Source organism: Hevea brasiliensis, chromosome 18, assembly GCF_030052815.1.
Source record: "Hevea brasiliensis isolate MT/VB/25A 57/8 chromosome 18, ASM3005281v1, whole genome shotgun sequence".
In the NCBI taxonomy this organism is placed as follows: Eukaryota; Viridiplantae; Streptophyta; class Magnoliopsida; order Malpighiales; family Euphorbiaceae; genus Hevea; species Hevea brasiliensis.
This window is the reverse complement of record NC_079510.1, coordinates 14,704,528-14,721,590: the sequence shown is the minus strand read 5'-3', so window position 1 is coordinate 14,721,590 and position 17,063 is coordinate 14,704,528. Positions and strand designations below refer to the sequence as shown.

The 17,063-nt window shown below is 31.9% G+C and overlaps 1 pseudogene; it reads right to left on the bottom strand.

Moving 5' to 3' along the window:
• Window positions 1–1,245: 1,245 nt before the first annotated feature.
• Window positions 1,246–17,063, bottom strand: part of LOC131175828 (fatty acyl-CoA reductase 2, chloroplastic-like) — a 32,662-nt pseudogene continuing 16,844 nt past the window's right edge.

Here is a 17,063-nt window from a genome sequence, read left to right as displayed (position 1 = left end):
CTTAAAAAGAGCTTTGGGAGCCTTGTGATAGTCTAAGTCCTAGTGCTGGTCCAACCCATAAAATTGAGTTGTGACATGCATGGTTCACCCTTTTAATATAAGGTTACGCCTATGGGTATGCCATTTTTTTACTATCATTAAAATAAACATCAATTACAAGCTCATAACTATGCTATCAATCAACCTAATTACATTCAAGAGAACTCCCACATCAAGCTGCTCTTAGTAAATATATTAGTGTCTCTCTGTCCTTTAGGCATAATTTAATATATTTACTATTTTAATGAAATTATACACTACAAAGGATGTCTTCAACTATATGGGCAATAGCCCATTCATTAATGGATAAAACTTCCTTCATCTTGAATTTTATGCCCTGTCTCCACCTTAGGTCAAAGCATCTCTCCCTACATGGAACTACAATTGGCAAGAGCCTAATAACCTTTCCACAAAACTCTTATATATAGTGTTAGCCCCCTCAATCACAATCTAATTAAGAATTCCCCTCAATCACAATCTAATTAGGAATTCAATTCAATTTATGAATAACACTATAATAGGAGTTCTACTTAATACATGAAATTATCCATTCTATTAAGAAATATCTCTCCCTCTAATTAGAAAAAGATCTTTCCAAATCTTACTAGGATTATGAGATTAATGTAACACAATCTTTGTTCTATGCTCATAGAACATTCATTCCAATACTCTTCGTACACAAGGTCATTGATGTGATGTTACGATACACGTATAAAGCAAACGAACACCATTGTGTTACAATAAGATATGTATAATTGAATCAAGGCCAATTTATTCATAGGCTTGAGAGTTTACAACTATTTCTTTTTGCGTAGATAATCACAAACTTGCAACTGCTGCAAGTTTTTCTTTGATAATATGCCTCCGTATACCTAGAAGGTGAACATTTTTTATGTAATACTTCCAGTTTATGATCTCTACATCAAATCTGAACAATTTCTTAGTTTACGATCTCTACATCAAATTCGAACAATTTCTTCTCTTAATTAGTAGACATGTTTGGATCAATTCCTTAATGTTTTTATTGTCAAACCTATTAAAAATGTTATTTTATTGCCATTTTGAGCAAGAAATCTTAAAAACGAAAGAGGTGAATAATATATATATAACACCAACTTCTTACCATCCTTTATAGAATACATAGGGCTTATATAGTTCAACCATGTGGGTGAATCGTTGAAGCCTATAAGTGTATTCTATTTGCATCTAGAGACGTAACTTGGGATCTAAAGTGGACAAATTGTCTTTTAGTCCCATTTGCTGTGTTGTTTCGTCTCTAATGTAAGAAAAGAGTTTGTCCATTGAGCTGAAATACTTGAATTCCTTAATTTTCTTCTGTTTTGAGTTCAGTGATGGAAAAGAAATGAACTGATCGCAAGCAAAATCGAATAATTGGCCGAAGGAAATAGGATTAAAGACAGATGATGTAATACGGTACACATGTAGTTGTGCTTTGGCAACAATCCCATGCTTTGCCATTACTTCCATAATAGCATTCACCACAATGCCCACAGGTATCTAGATTGCATTAATCACATATGTTATGACAAGTGTAGGAAAGCATGCATACATAATGTTGATTAATTAGTACAAAATGCAGGTATTATAAGCTCAACCTCATATGAAATTGATCTTAACAACTATTGGATTAAATATTAATATATAGATTCATGCGCTCATTATACACATCTTAATAAATTTTGTACACATCTCAATACAAATATTTGATCTCACAATTATTAAGCTCGTCCTCATATGATATTGAACTTATATAAGAAATACCCTGTTATAAATTGCTTGCAATGTCAAGAACTATTTTGGGGTTCCCAATAAAACCTGGAAGTTGGTCTTTTCCATAGGATATGAAGACTAGGTCAATTTGTCTGATGGCATACATAAAGGAGCAAATTAACAAAAGATATAAATGCAATATCAATATAACCAAACCAATTAGAGATTCATATTTAATCATACATACTTACCCATTTCTTTGTATCCATCATGGGAAGGGCTCTGAGGAGGTGCTCTCAATACTGCTTGGATGGATGATCACAACTGGTAGCTTCTCTCTCTTTCTATTGATTAGCATCTAACCCATAGCCTTGGTGAATACGTAAGTGTTTTGCCATGCATAGATTCTTGCCCTGTCACCATTAGTTAAAGACACCCATATGCAATAACAGACCAATATATATATATATATATAACAAGCCAATATATATATATATATATATATATATATATATATATATATATATATATATATATATATATATATATTTATTTATCCCTTCCCAAATCTCTCATTTTTTGAGCTCCTTTAATATCATTCCAGAGAGATGCCATCATATCAGAAGCCAACTTCATTTTAACACTGACGTCCAACCAAGGGATAGAAGCTTCTAGGGGGATCCTCTCCTCTGTTAATCTTTTTCCCAGCCTCTCTAAGATTATTTCTTCTCTTTCCCCATTAACATACGCTGTTTAATAAGATGATAAGTTGTGTTAATAAAATATATGTAGTATTAGGATGAGATGACATTGTTATATATCTACTTGCCAATGGAGACATGCAAGAACAATTTAAGGTTTTTGCACTTCTTTGCAAAGTCTTATAATCGAGCAGGTCCTTGGGTGTTTATGTTAAGAGAAACATCATACCTACACAATGTTCATTATTATTTTTTGAATTGAAGACTCCATGAATTTGGTTATGCTTTTATTAATTAACTTATTAGAGGAATATTAACCTTTCATCAAAGGTTGTGTTGGTTGCTGAGTTTACAATCAGATGGACATGCCTTGCAATTTCAATAATTGTATCAAAATCCATCACTAGATTATATTCACATACATTTCCATGCACTGGAACTGGCTTACTCATCATAAACGCTTCATAGGATTTTCCATGAATTTGTTTCAATCACTTGAATAGCTCCTCATTTATGACCTAATCAAAGTAATAACACTTTTTCAAGGGTAAAAATATATACAAATTTAATGAGAATAAAAATTAACATCTTATTTAAAAATGAAAAAATACATAAGTTCACTCCTAAACTTTACAAAAAAATATATATATCTAGTAACACCCTAACCTTTAAAAGCATCCCATCTCACACCTCAACTTGCAAAAAAGTGAAACTAAGTGAACCTTGCAATCCTAGTTAGTAGAGAGTATGAATGAACACGCAAAGAAGAGAGTGAAAGTTTTTAAAAAAATGCTAACATGAAAAGTAAAATAAAAAAAAAATCTAAAATGAATAAATGAAATTAATTAAAGTAAATCCATTAAGGTTAATCTTCTTATTCATCTTCAACATAGTCAAGCCAATCACAAATGTACAAGCAACCCCTTTGAAACTTGCTTGCCAATAGCTTATTCCCTTGTTCTTAACTCATATTCTAGATCCTAGACCCTAAATGAGATCTCAAAGGCCTGCAAATTATCCTCCTTTTACAAATAGAGAAGAATGTCAGCCTAGAGGAGTCAAAGGAATCAAAGGCCAGGCCAATCACTAGCTGCGTCTTCCACACCAGTGGCCTCAACTTAAAGGAATCGAAGGCCTTCAGGAAGAACGTCAGTGTGGAGGAGGACAAGGTAACAAATGGCAAGCTTGTGGAGGGTTTAGCAACCGCCAGGAATTAAGGCATCGCCAACAGAAAAAGAGCAACAATTGCATCATTGGAGAGAGATAAAAAGTAACAGTAACTAAATGCGGAGAAGCTTGGAGGAGATGAGACCAAAGGTGTGGCAAATCAATGGAGCTAGTGAGTAGCGATTTTGGTTTGGGATCTTTTTGGACTTTAGATTTAAGATGGGTTTGAACAACTGAAGTACTAGTTGGGTTTTCTTTCTCCTTTTCCCCTTTTTGTATTTTTTATTGTTATTATGTAGCTAAGCTGAATTTCATTTTCTTTTATCAATTTTGGTTCCAAATATTTGTTTGGTTGGGAAAATGATGAAAAATGTCTTTGATCTCCTTTTTGCTCTGCTCATCCACGCACTTTAGGTAGAAGGTAACGAGGGTTTTGGCGATGCTCTAGCAAAGAGAGTAGATTTAAGTGGTGTGCACACTGCCCTTCATGCGAATACGCATGTCGATGTTGGCGAATTATGACATTAAAAAGAAGGATTCTCTCATAGACTTTAAAGGTAAAATAAAAATAAAAAGATCAAAAATAAAAAATTATCTCTGTAGAATACCATGTGTGAGGGAATTGTTGAGTAATTAATCCACATCAATGCCATTTTTGATATGTCAACACTTTTATAACACGCTATCTAAGCCGATCTTAGGATTCGCTTAAATGTACTTTTTCAAAGTTGAGATGTGAGATGGAACATTTTCAAAGATTATGATATTATTAGATATTTTTTAGTAATATTTAAGGATGAAATTATGTATTTAGTCTTTAAAAATTATAAATTTTGATAAATGACTATTTGAATTAAAAAAAAAAAGCAAAGAAATAAATTCAAATAAAAATGCGTTTGTTTATTTAGGGTTTTGTTTGGCATTATCTTTTAAGTTATTGTTGAGAACAACACTATATTGATAAATATATTAATAAAAGGATATTAAAAACATTTTATATTAAATTTAGTATATTTTAATAATAAAAACTACAAAATATTAAACAGCTAATTGTTGTTCTCAGCAACAAAATGTGCTTTAAAGACTATTAAGAAAGTATTAGTTTTAAAAGGATATTAAAAATATTTTATATTAAATTTCATATATTTTAATACCAAAAATTTCGAAATAATTAAGCAGTTTTTTCAAAATTTTACCCAAAAAAAAAAAGTTTCAACCCTAATACTAACCATGCTCTTAAAAAATTTCAATCTTTCCATGGCAACATCCTTGTCGTTTTCCTTTATCAAGAGAAAAATTCTTCTCACTTTAGGAACTATTCGCAACATCTTCTCGACTAAAACTATGAGAAAAAATTATTAACTAAAAAAAGGGTTTTTCAAGAAACAATCAAATAATTGAACTTGTGATTTATTTGTTTATTTATTTATTTGAATTCATATTTAGGCATATGCTATAATTTGGAAAAATTATAAAAGAAAGGTTTGTAAATTGGGGTTAAGTTAGCTCTATTGTTTTGTGGAAAATTTTTTTTAAATATTTTTCTTAAAAAAAATTTCATTGAAAATAATTTTCAAATGTAAGTTACTTTATGTGAGACAGAAAATCTAAGTGATTTAATAAATAAATTTAGTTATATCTTTTCATGCATGCTTTATCATGCCCAAAAATGAACTAAACAATGTTTTTTTTCTTTTTTTCTCTTTATCTATTGTTTGGATCATGCACAAAGCCATGTTAAATTGAGTGCGATCAATTCACCCACTCAAATTTGATAAAAAAAAAAAAACATATATTTTTAATAATTTTTAATAATTAATTTCATTAAAATTAAAAAAAAATATAAGTTGGGGTCCATATATATATATATATATATATATATATATATATATATATATATATATATATATATATATATATATATAATTCATTTCCTAAATTTTATTTTTAATTTTTAAATCATATATAAAAGTTTGAGATATATATAAAAATATTTTATATTTAAATTCTATTGTGTAGCATAGATAAGGAGGGAACTATTCTTAATGTGCAATCATTATGTTAATATTTTGATATGCTAAAAAATAATTATAAAGTGTCTTAATTGTTAAAATTTATTTTTGTTATTATTTTTTATTTATAAATTGATTAACTTATTTTAAACTTTAATTGTGATTAAAAATTTAACATACTATGGTATACAGTACTTACGAAAGTTTTTTGTTGTTATTATTATTATTATTATTGTTTTTTCTAATTATATTTTTAAAGTTGTTTTCATAGATATAACGCTACAAAAATTTAGTGTTTTATTTCTTAATGTGCATGCATATTTTTTTCCCTATCAATAGATAGTTTATTATTATACATAATATTAAATTAAGCAAATTAAAATATTTTGACCTGCTATCCCAAAGTTCCTAGTGCCGCACCTGGTTTTGATTTAATTATCAAAGTAATGAAATAGCAAAGGGAAGTTGTAACAGCAACTTGTTCTTTTGGAACTAAAAGGGTTTATATGAAAGATAGAACAATACCTTTAGATACAAAGCCAGTTGCACCAGTGATGAAGTAGTTGTTTCCCTGAAGAAAATCAAGAATCCCAATACCTGATGATGATGATGGTGATTGAGGCATCATCTCAACACTACTCTATACCATTTATAAAGATTCAACCAAAATGCTTGTATGTGTATATTGTTTGAGCTTTGAAAAGCTAGCTAGTAGCTTGCCTTCAAGAAACTGCTCTCTCTCTCTCTCTCTCTAAGAAAGAAGAAATAGCAACACAGTTCACAAAGGTATAGCTGATAAGCCTCTTATATATATAGCCACATTTGAGCTGTATTTTGAAGAACTCGCCCATCCCAACCCCACAAAACTCTTGTCAAGCTTAAACTATAACTTCAAAACTCATTTAAAATTAAATAAGTAAATGTGAAAGGTTAGATTAATTTTAAGTTTATTTTCTATTTTTGAGTTAATTACATGAAAGTATATTCTGCATTAAACTTAGATTAATGAGTATTCTTTTATTAAAGAATAAGGAATTGATGACTTTTATCAGGAAATAAATCTAGAATTAGATTCTTTAAATTTTTGGGTTTCTACTAAGTTTAAAATTCTTTTTTTTTTTTTTTTAAGAGTTTCAGCTTGGGTTAGGACTCTTAATTTTGAAATTTTAGTTTACTTAAAACTCTTACTATTGAGAATTTCAATTTAATTTGAAGTCTTAAGGTTTATCAAAAATCTTGTTTTAAAGTTTTGTATGATATAATCTTCTTAATTTTTGAGAGTTTCAACTTGATTAGGACTCTTCATTTTGAAATTTTAATTTAGTCAAAATTCTTAAAATTGAGAGTTTCTATTTAATTTGGAATGTAAACTTAATCAAAACTTCTAAAGTTTAATCGAAAGGCTTTGTGATATATATATATATATATATATTCTACTTTTTTTTATAAAAGTTGAATTTTTTTTTTTTTTTTTTTTTTTTTTTTTTGCAAATGACTCTGAGACTAAAACTTGAAACCTCACAATACTAGAGACGAATGATATCACTGAGCAAAAGTCAATTAGCTAGTTGAGATAATAATTTTTAATTATTTAAGCATATACATTCAATTAACTTTATCATTTTATATTTTTAAGTGCCTTTGGCACTCCTCCTACATAAAACAGCTCCCACATTTATTTTCAGAATTCAGAAATCAAAAGCCATATTGTTAAAAAGTTTGGAAATAAGGATGATGAGAATGATGTAAAATATGCCAAATTTTTTTAATCTTTTGTTCTTCAATTATTTATATCTCTAGACTATTATCAATCTAACATCTAATTTTTCAAATGTTCCTCTTTTAATTCAAATTTCAATCAATTGGACCTCTAAATCCAAATCCATAGTTTTCTTCTTCCTTTTCTTTTAATTCATTTTTTTAATAATTATTTAATTTTTATTTCATATCATTATAAAATCTATATTATTAATAAGATAAAATATTTTCCTAAATTTTGTAATTTTAGAGAAAATTACAAAAAAAGTATTTAGCGGTTTCACGCATTTTCAAATTAGGGTTTGAGTTTAAATTTGTAAAAACATCATATATTTTTATACTATCAGCAAATTAAAATTTCTCTGTTAACACCGTTAAATATGGCTAACCTGTCATTAAATATTCAATTAAAAATAATTTTTAATTATAATACCTGATACCACTTTGAAAAAAATCTCTCAAAACCTTCCCACCGATAATTTCAATGAAAAATTGAATGTTTTCCTTTCCCTTTCTCTTTTTATTTTCTCTATTAACCAACCAAATCTTAAGCTTTCCCTTTTTCTCTTTATTATTATTATTATTATTATTATTATTATTATTATTATTATTATTATTACACATTCAAAACCACGGTCTTCTCTTTTATTATTCAACTCGTTTCATTAAAGGATCACCATCATCAATGGCATTCCGATAATATTTCTGGTTGCAATTTAGTTGATTTTTTGTCTTGTTGTAGATGCTTCTTGGCAACCCATTCAAAGCTTGGAAACGTTGATTTAATGCTCAAAAACTTATTGACCCAACAAAAAATGATGCCACTAACGGTATAATGTCTTCAATTCCCACTTGTTTACACCAAAAAATTATTTTTGGTAATTATGTAATACCCACACTTTAGGTAGTCCGTGTATTCTATTGTTCCGGTGACCAATGTCTGTCCGAATAGCCAGAATGTCTGAAACTATATTTAAACTAGAGTGAGGAGTCATAAATCACCTAAATAATGACTAAGAAAAATTAAGTAAAATTTTAAGAAATAAAATGCAAAGAGGTTAAATGAGCCGGAGCTACGGCGATGGGTAACCCTAACGGGAAGCGAATGTGAAGACAGTTGCCGACCCTAGACCCGTGAGAAACCCTGTGAAACAATTATTTGGGACTCAAGTGAAGAATTATTAAGGTTTAGATTACATTAGAATATCAAGAAAAAAACAAGAAAATTTAGTCAATCGGTATAGACAATTAAAGCTCGATTAACATAACGAAGAGCATTTTGGTCGTTTCACCCTCAGAGATGAATTTTGACCTAAATGTCAATTAAAATTGAAGAGATTAAAACACTAAGAATGAATTAAAAACATGAAGTGTGAAATAGAAATGGGAAAAGAAAGAAAAGAAAAATAAAAGTCTAATTTGACATAAGCATGACTAAGGGGTGATGTCATTAAAAATTTAATTTAATAAAATGGAGATAAATGCATAAGAAGAGACAAAAATCATAAAAAGTCACAAAAACAATTATCTTCTTCTTCTTTTTCTAGAGTGGCCGATCCACCATTAACACCCGCCTTCCACCATCGTCTTCTTCACAAAACTCCAATTCTATGCTACTCTTACCATAAAATCCATAGCCATCTACATAAATTCTTAACATTTCATCTTGCTAAAGTGATTGATAGCAATCAGAAGAGGAAAAAAATTGAAGTTTTGGAAGCTTAGAATTAACTCAAGTAAGGTTAGTGCTAGCTTCCCTCTTCTTTTCTTTTCTATTGTTGAAATTAAGGTTAATTATGAGTGAATTACATAGGAAAGGTTGAAATCCATGCATGAAAAGAAAGACCTAAATTTTGGCAGCCATGGGGAAAGATTAGGATTTGATAATTTGTTTTGAATTAAATTGCCTAGAAGTGGTTTTTGATGAGTATATTTGAGTTAGATGATGGTTGGCATGTGTTACATGAGATTGCAAAATTAATAAATTAGGGTTTGGTATGAAAATTGGGAATTTGATGATATGTTGACAAATTGATGATGTTGAGATCAATTATAGACTATTTGAAGTGTATTGAATGTGATTTGAAGTTGGTAGTAGTGTGAAATGCTGGTATTGGGAGTGTTGTTTTCATGCAGGAATTTTGGACCTTGAGTCCAGTACATAAATATGACCATAAGTAGAGTTATGTTGCTCCAACTGGTGTGATGCTAATTGGAGATGAAACTTAGAACATAATGTCACATTTTTCATGAAAAACCCCTACCCAGAAACCCAACACAAAGTGACTTAAAATTGGCTTGAATCCGGGTAACCATATGCTGGACCTAGAAAAATGACCATATAAATAGTGATTATTAAAATGGCCATAACCCACTCTAGGAAGGTTAGAATGACTTGATTTTTGAACTCATGGAAAACATAGACATAGTAGAACAACTTTCATGAAAAACAGAAATGCAAATTCTGACCATAACTTAATCAAATTGCTAACCAAAATTAGCTCATCAAAACTGCTAGAATCAAAAATTGCCCAAAAATTCTGGACACTGACCAACCCGGTCAACTATGGTAAAAATACCATAACTTGAGCTATAGAACTCCAAATGGAGTGATTCAAAAAGAGAATTAAAGTAGAGACATTAAGGAACATGATGAAGGAAAGTTAGCCAAAATCTCACTGTAGAATGGTCCAATGGAACAGTAAACTTAGATGACAAAAACTGAAATTTTGGAAATACTTCTAGAAAGACTTAAATTGTAATTGGTAACTAAAACCAACAAAATTATAACCCAAAATGTGGTATGATCATGTGTTTAGAATTTTTATTCCTATTATTTATGAAATAGTAAAAAATTGCATGAATAGTAATGTGAATAGTAACCATAATGACATGTGAAATGGTATAATAAATTAGAGAAGCCATTATAATTGTTAAATATATGATGTGGTTAGTAAATCGTGATTCTTGTACCTGAGTGACCCTAAGACATAAGAGAATAACTCGTATGAAGGACCTTAGGCTAAAATACGATTGTAACATGTCCAAATGGTTGGACAAAGTTGGGATTCCAGAATCTGCCTGGTTCTGGAATCAGAAAGAGACAATGCACTAGTTTTGATTATTTGACCATAAATTGAGTTCTAAAACTACAATTGACATGATTCAAAATAATTTGAAAAGCTAAGATGAAGGCCTAAAACTTTGTTTTAGGGGCCTAAAACCAATTCTAAGCCTAAGTGCTTGGAATTGTATGGCGAAGAAGATACAAAATCCTGAAACTAGTAGACTTACGGGATTCAGCACCCTGGACAGTTATTAATCAATTGATTATAACTTGAGTTATACTACTTCAAAATAAATGAAATCTATGAGTACAAGTATCATGTAAAAATGAAAATTAGGCATTGTGTTTCCACTAGGAATAGAATTAAAATGCTGCAAAATATAAATAGAAAATATAATAAAATAATAAAACATATTAACACTTAATGGTACTAATATGCCCATGTATTGCCTAGACACGTGTGTCAGATTGGATAGATTGGCATGCCAATAGGGAATTGATTTGGCAGTACTGCATAAAGCTTTATGCCCATTATTATGACTTTATGCCCGCATTTATGGCTTGTATGCCCGATTATGTGTTACCATGGCTTTTTAGCCATATTGATTGCATACGTGGTTGATGTTTTGTGTCCCATGGTACGACTGCTTGAGACACCACGGTGTCCAGTGCTAGCTATATTGATTGCATACGTGGTTGACATTATGCGTCCCATGATATGATGGCCCGCGGCACGAGTGTGTCCAGTGCTAGTTTAACCGCTTATGTAGTTTAGTCAACCTGTCATAGGTTATTTGGGCAGTGAAATTTGTTAAGAATAATGGAAATTAAATAAATGAGTGAAAAGGACCTGAAATGAACTAGATTAACTATAAAAATTTTATTTATTATGTAACGATCCAAAGCACCTAGAAAGTGTTGAGTGAAGTGATAAAAAGATTAGCAAAATAAATATAACTTAAATAAATATTACAAATGCATCTTCTATAATAAGATGAATATAAATTCAATATTTTTATTAATTTATATATTGTATATTATTACTGTAAATTTATGAACTAAGCACTTCCAAAGAGGAACAAAAAGGATAAAAGATAGTTAGTATTAGAAATTTCATATGAAATCAAAATAATTCTTGATTGCACAAATTATGCTCCATTTTCATCTTTATTCGTATATTTTATTTTCTTGTTACATTATTGCACTGCTAAGCAGAAATGCTTAGCCCGATGGATTGTTTTCCTTGCAAAGATACTGAAGATAAAGCCTAGTGGACATTAGTCTAGGATTTCAGAGTCCTGATCTGCAGAAGTGTTCAGTTGTCACCTCCTCAGCAATGCATGTAGATAGGGCCCATATAGGTCATATTAATGTATTTTGTACATTATAAATATTCATAAAATTTTGTAATGTCAATTATGAATTTATGAAGTTACATTTGTATATGATGTAAATTATAAATTTTTGTAATCAAATTGTACATTGATGTAAATTAATAAAATTTGAATATTTTTATATATGGATTGTTCATGAATGGATATGTATGAATATGAGTTGCAAGAATTGAATGTGGATATGAAATACATATATGATATTTGAAATGATGAGATGGTTATGATGGATATGAATGAGATTATTATTGAAAATTGTTGTAGAAATTTTTAAATAGGTGAATAGTAAAACACGTCATACGGTAATAGAATAGGGAAAACTCCATTAGTTTATCCTTAGAATATAATTGATTTTAAAATATAACAAGATTAAAAATTATTAAAGAAATAAAATAAGATAAGATAAGGTGCTCCGGCACAGAATGTGACACGCCTTGCTCGGCTACACTCTAGACGGGTAAGGGATGTCACATTTAGTGGTATCAGAGCACAGTTTAGGCATTTCTGGACCTAGATAGAGTACATACCATGCGTTGCATTTGTAAGAGTCGAGGTAACACTAATGCAAATCTGTTTTCTCTGGTTATTTTAGGTTACAGTATGGATCCAGCATCACAAAAAGTCATAGATGAAGAAGTAGAAAGTCGTGTCCCGACTGGGGGTAATGTTTGAGACAGGGGAGATCCTGCTCTACAAGTGCTAGAAAGACCTGCACAACCCCAATAGGCGTTATTTGAGCAGATGACCGAGTTCCTCAGACAGATGACTGGGGCAATTCCACCACCACAATCTTAGCAGAAGTCACCTTTGGGAAAAATAAGAAAATATAGGTATTTGACATGATTCCAGAATCTGCCTAGCTTTGGAATTAGAAAGAGACAATGAACTAGTTTTGATTATTTGACTATAAATTGAGTTCTAAAACTTTAATTGACATGATTCAAAATAATTTGAAAAGCTAAGATGAAGGCCTAAAACTTTATTTTAGGGACCTAGAACCAATTTGTAACATCCTCACTTTAGCCAGTCCGTACAGTCTACTGTTCCGGTGACCAATGTCGGTCCGGACAACTAGAATGTCCAGAAAAATATTTAAACTAAAGTGAGGAACCATAATTAACTCAAATATTAATAAGAAAAATTTAAGAAAAATTTTAGGAATAAAATACAATCAAGTTAAATGAGCCGGTGCCCTAGCGATGGGTAACCTAGTGAAAAGTTACGGTTCTCGCAACTGGAAGCCCTAGACCAGGGGAGAAATTATAAAAATAATTTTTGGGACTCCAGAGAAGGGTCGTAGAGGTTCTTATGGCATTTTTATGCCAAGAAGATACTTAGAAAAATTTTTCAATCGGTACAGACAATTTTGGCCCGTTAAGCCAAACGGAGAGCATTTTGGTCATTTCATCTTCAGAGATGATTTTTGGCCGACTTGTCTAGTTAAATAAATAATTTGTATAACATAAAATATGAACAAATGTTGTTAAAAATTTAATTGCAATTAAATAGACAAGAAATAAAGAGTAAATGAAGGAAAATGGACTTACGACATCATAATGATGTCATTAAAAATCTTCCAACCAATCCAATCTTGACACATGGCATAACTTTATATAAAAGAGACTAAATGAGCTGAAAATGAAAAGAAAATCAGAACCTCTTCCTTCTCCTTTCTTCTTGCCATCACACTCCCACCATGGCCACCATGAGCAAGCTTTTTCAAGCTTGACTTTCCCTAGCTTTCTTCTGCCAAAAACCCTAATTGTCAACACAAAAAAGTATTCTTGTAACTTGGTGAGTATTTTGGGAGCAAAAAGAAGAGGAAAACAAGATCTTTAGCAAGTGGGAAAAATCTCACTCCATAGAGGTTAGTGACTTGAACTTAAATTTCACTTTAAATTCATGTTTAATAATTATGAATGAGTGCAAATGATAAGGAAATTGGTGGAATACCATTTGTATGTAAACCCTAAGTTTCAGCAGCCTTGGTTAGGCAAGATGGTGATGATTTTAATGAAGTTAAAAGGGTAGTATGGCTGCCCACAATACGTCTCTTTTATGTGGATTGATGAAATGCAATCTTAATGCATGGTTTGAAATGTTGAGTTAGGGTTTGGGGTGGAGAAAAGGGGACTTTGACCATGTGATGATGAAAATAGGTATTAATGGTCAATTAGTGACCATTTAGCTCTGTTTAAATAAAAAATGAAGTGTGTTGAGTGGTGGAGTTTGGGTTTGGTGTGGCTGCCCATGGTGACCTACAGAATTGGACATGAGTCCAGTAGATTTGGGCAGCCATAACTTGAATTGTAGAGGTTCAATTGGTGCAAGGCCAATTGGACAAGAAACTAGACACATAATGGCACAATTTTGGTGAAGAAACCATGCCCATAAAACCAAACCAAATAGACCAAAAGCTTGCCCTAATCCGGGTGACTTGCAGTCTGCCTGGGCTAAATGACCAAATAAATAGTCTTTGGTCATTTGGCCATAAATTAGTGTAGAAAGGTCCAATTGACCTCACATTTTACTAGCAACAAGCTGAGATATAGACCAACAACTTTCATGAAGAAATCTAACCCAAATTATGACCAGAACATATTCAAAAGGTGAGTTGCAATCACTGTTCATTACACTGTAGATATGGTCAGTCCAGAAATTCTGGACAAAATTTCAATCTGGCCAGTTATGGTTTTTAAACCATAACTTGAGCTACAAAACTCCAAATGGAGTGATTCAAAAAAGGAAATGCAACTAGACAAAACAAGGAACAACTTTCATGTTGATCAGTTTGCCAAATTCCCATTGCAAAATTGACCAATGGAACAGTAAAAACAAGCAATAAAAACTGAAAATTCTACCCAACTAACATTAAGCTTAGAAATGGTATTGGCAACCAATACCAACAAATTTTGAATGCAAAATGTGGTATGTTGATGATATTGGAACCAATGTACCTATTGCCTATGCAAAAGTCAACATTTTTGTTGACCAATGAATGGAATAGTAACACTAAAACTTAAATTTCAAAAATTGTGAAACTTAAAAGTGTAAAATGCCCTAGTATACCTAACAAGATTGGCTTGGATAGCTTGGCATGCCAATAGGGTTCTGTTAGCAGTACTGCATATGGCTTCATGCCATTCTGTATTTCATGGCTTCCCATGCCATTCTGTGACATAATAGCCTTTACCTATGTTATTTGAATTATTACACTTGGGTTTTAACCCCGATAATTATTACAGCTTATTAGCTGTTCTGTTACACACTGGGAGACACAATATGACCGATGGTGTGATGGTCCAAGGTACTTAGTACCCAATGCCGGTTTACCCGTTTATCCAGTCCAGTCAATTAGTATGGGTTACTTGGGCAATGATAATAAACCTTACCAAATTTTAATCGAATAATAATGCAAATAATATCAGAAGTTAAGTCTACCAAAAATGTAAACACGCATTCTGCATATTCATTTTATTTTATTTTATTTTATTTTATTTTATATTATTTTATATTGTCACCACTAAGCAGAATTGCTTAGCGCGTCGTTTTTACCACGCGCAGGTACTGGAGACCTAGCTGGTGAGCCCAGCAGACATCAGACCGGGTGAGCCTTCAGATTTGCATCCGGAGTCCCGAGTCACCTCACACCTACAGTGCATATGGTAGGACATAGGATTTTGGGAGCATTTCATATTTTGGCATTTTATATTAGTTTGGATTGTAACTATAAACTCTTGTAATTATGTATTAATGTAAATATATGAAGTTTCATATTATTGAAATTTTCTGCATAATGTATGTTGATAACTGAAATGTTAAGAATTATTTATGAATATGCTTCAATTGATGAAGTGAACAGAAAAGTTTTGAAAATAGTATTTTGAATTTGAGATTGAGATTTTGAGATTTACTTGAAATGTGTATAATGGAGTTTGGATCTAGAAATTATATTGGAAGTGTTTTTAAACAGGTTCAGAAGAACTGTTTTTCCAATTTATAGCCGGCACTCTGTCGGATTTTTTATAAAATTTGCGAAAAAATTCAGATTTATCAAAATTGAAAATAAATGAATAAAAAGGGATAAATTGTAATAGAAACATAAATTGGTGCTCCGACACACTGAATGGCATAACTTGCTCGGCTACACTGTAGACGGGTAAGGGGTGTCACATTTAGTGGTATCAGAGCATCAGTTTAGGTGTTTCTGGGCCTAGATAGAGTGCATACCATTGCATTGCATTTGTAAGTGTTGAGGTGACACTGATGCAGATCTGTTTGTTTTCTTATTTTGAATAGGATATGGATCCTGCTTCACAAAGAGCAGTTGAAGAAGAGGTGGAGAGTTGTGCTCCACCCAAGGCTGAATCTGGGGGCAGAGGAGAATCTGCTCCACCAGTAGCTGAGGCACCTGCCCAACCTCAGTTTGCTCTATTTCAGCAAATGACTGAATTCTACTGGCAAATGATGGGGGCAATACCACCACCACAACTATAGCCACAACCTCCACCAGCACCACAGAAATCTCATTTAGAGAAACTGCGAAAGCATGGGGCTGTGGACTTCTTTGGGAAGAGGGAGGATGATCCCATGGCCGTAGAAAACTGGTTGGATAGAACCATTAGAGTGCTGAAATAGCTAAACTGCGCCTCCGAGCAGAACCTGGAGGGTGCTATGTCCTTACTTCAGGATGATGCATATCAGTGGTGGGACACAGTAACCAGTGAGGTGCAACCTGAACGGATCACCTGGGAATTCTTCCTCATAGAGTTCAGGAAGAAATATGTGAGCAAAGTGTATCTAGAAGAGCGCAGAAGAGAATTTATCAGTCTGAGATAGAGACAATTGTCAGTGGTTGAGTATGAGCGTGAGTTTGTTAAACTGAGCCAATATGGGAGGGAGATAGTCCCTACAGAGGCAGAGAGGTGCAGAAGGTTTGAAGAAGGGCTCAATGATAATATCAAAGTCATGATCACAACACTGGAAATTACTGATTTTGCTAAATTAGTTGATGCTGCATCAAAAGTGGAAAGGGTCAGAATCAATAAACAAAATAGAAGGGTAAGACAGCAGAAGAGGGGTCCGGGTCAGTCCAGTACATTTTCTGCTCCCAGTAAGAAGAGTAAGGGTCCTCCTGCTCAGAGTTCAGGACCACCACAGGTCGTGGTCGATCTCGAGGCCTGGACCATAGTTCACA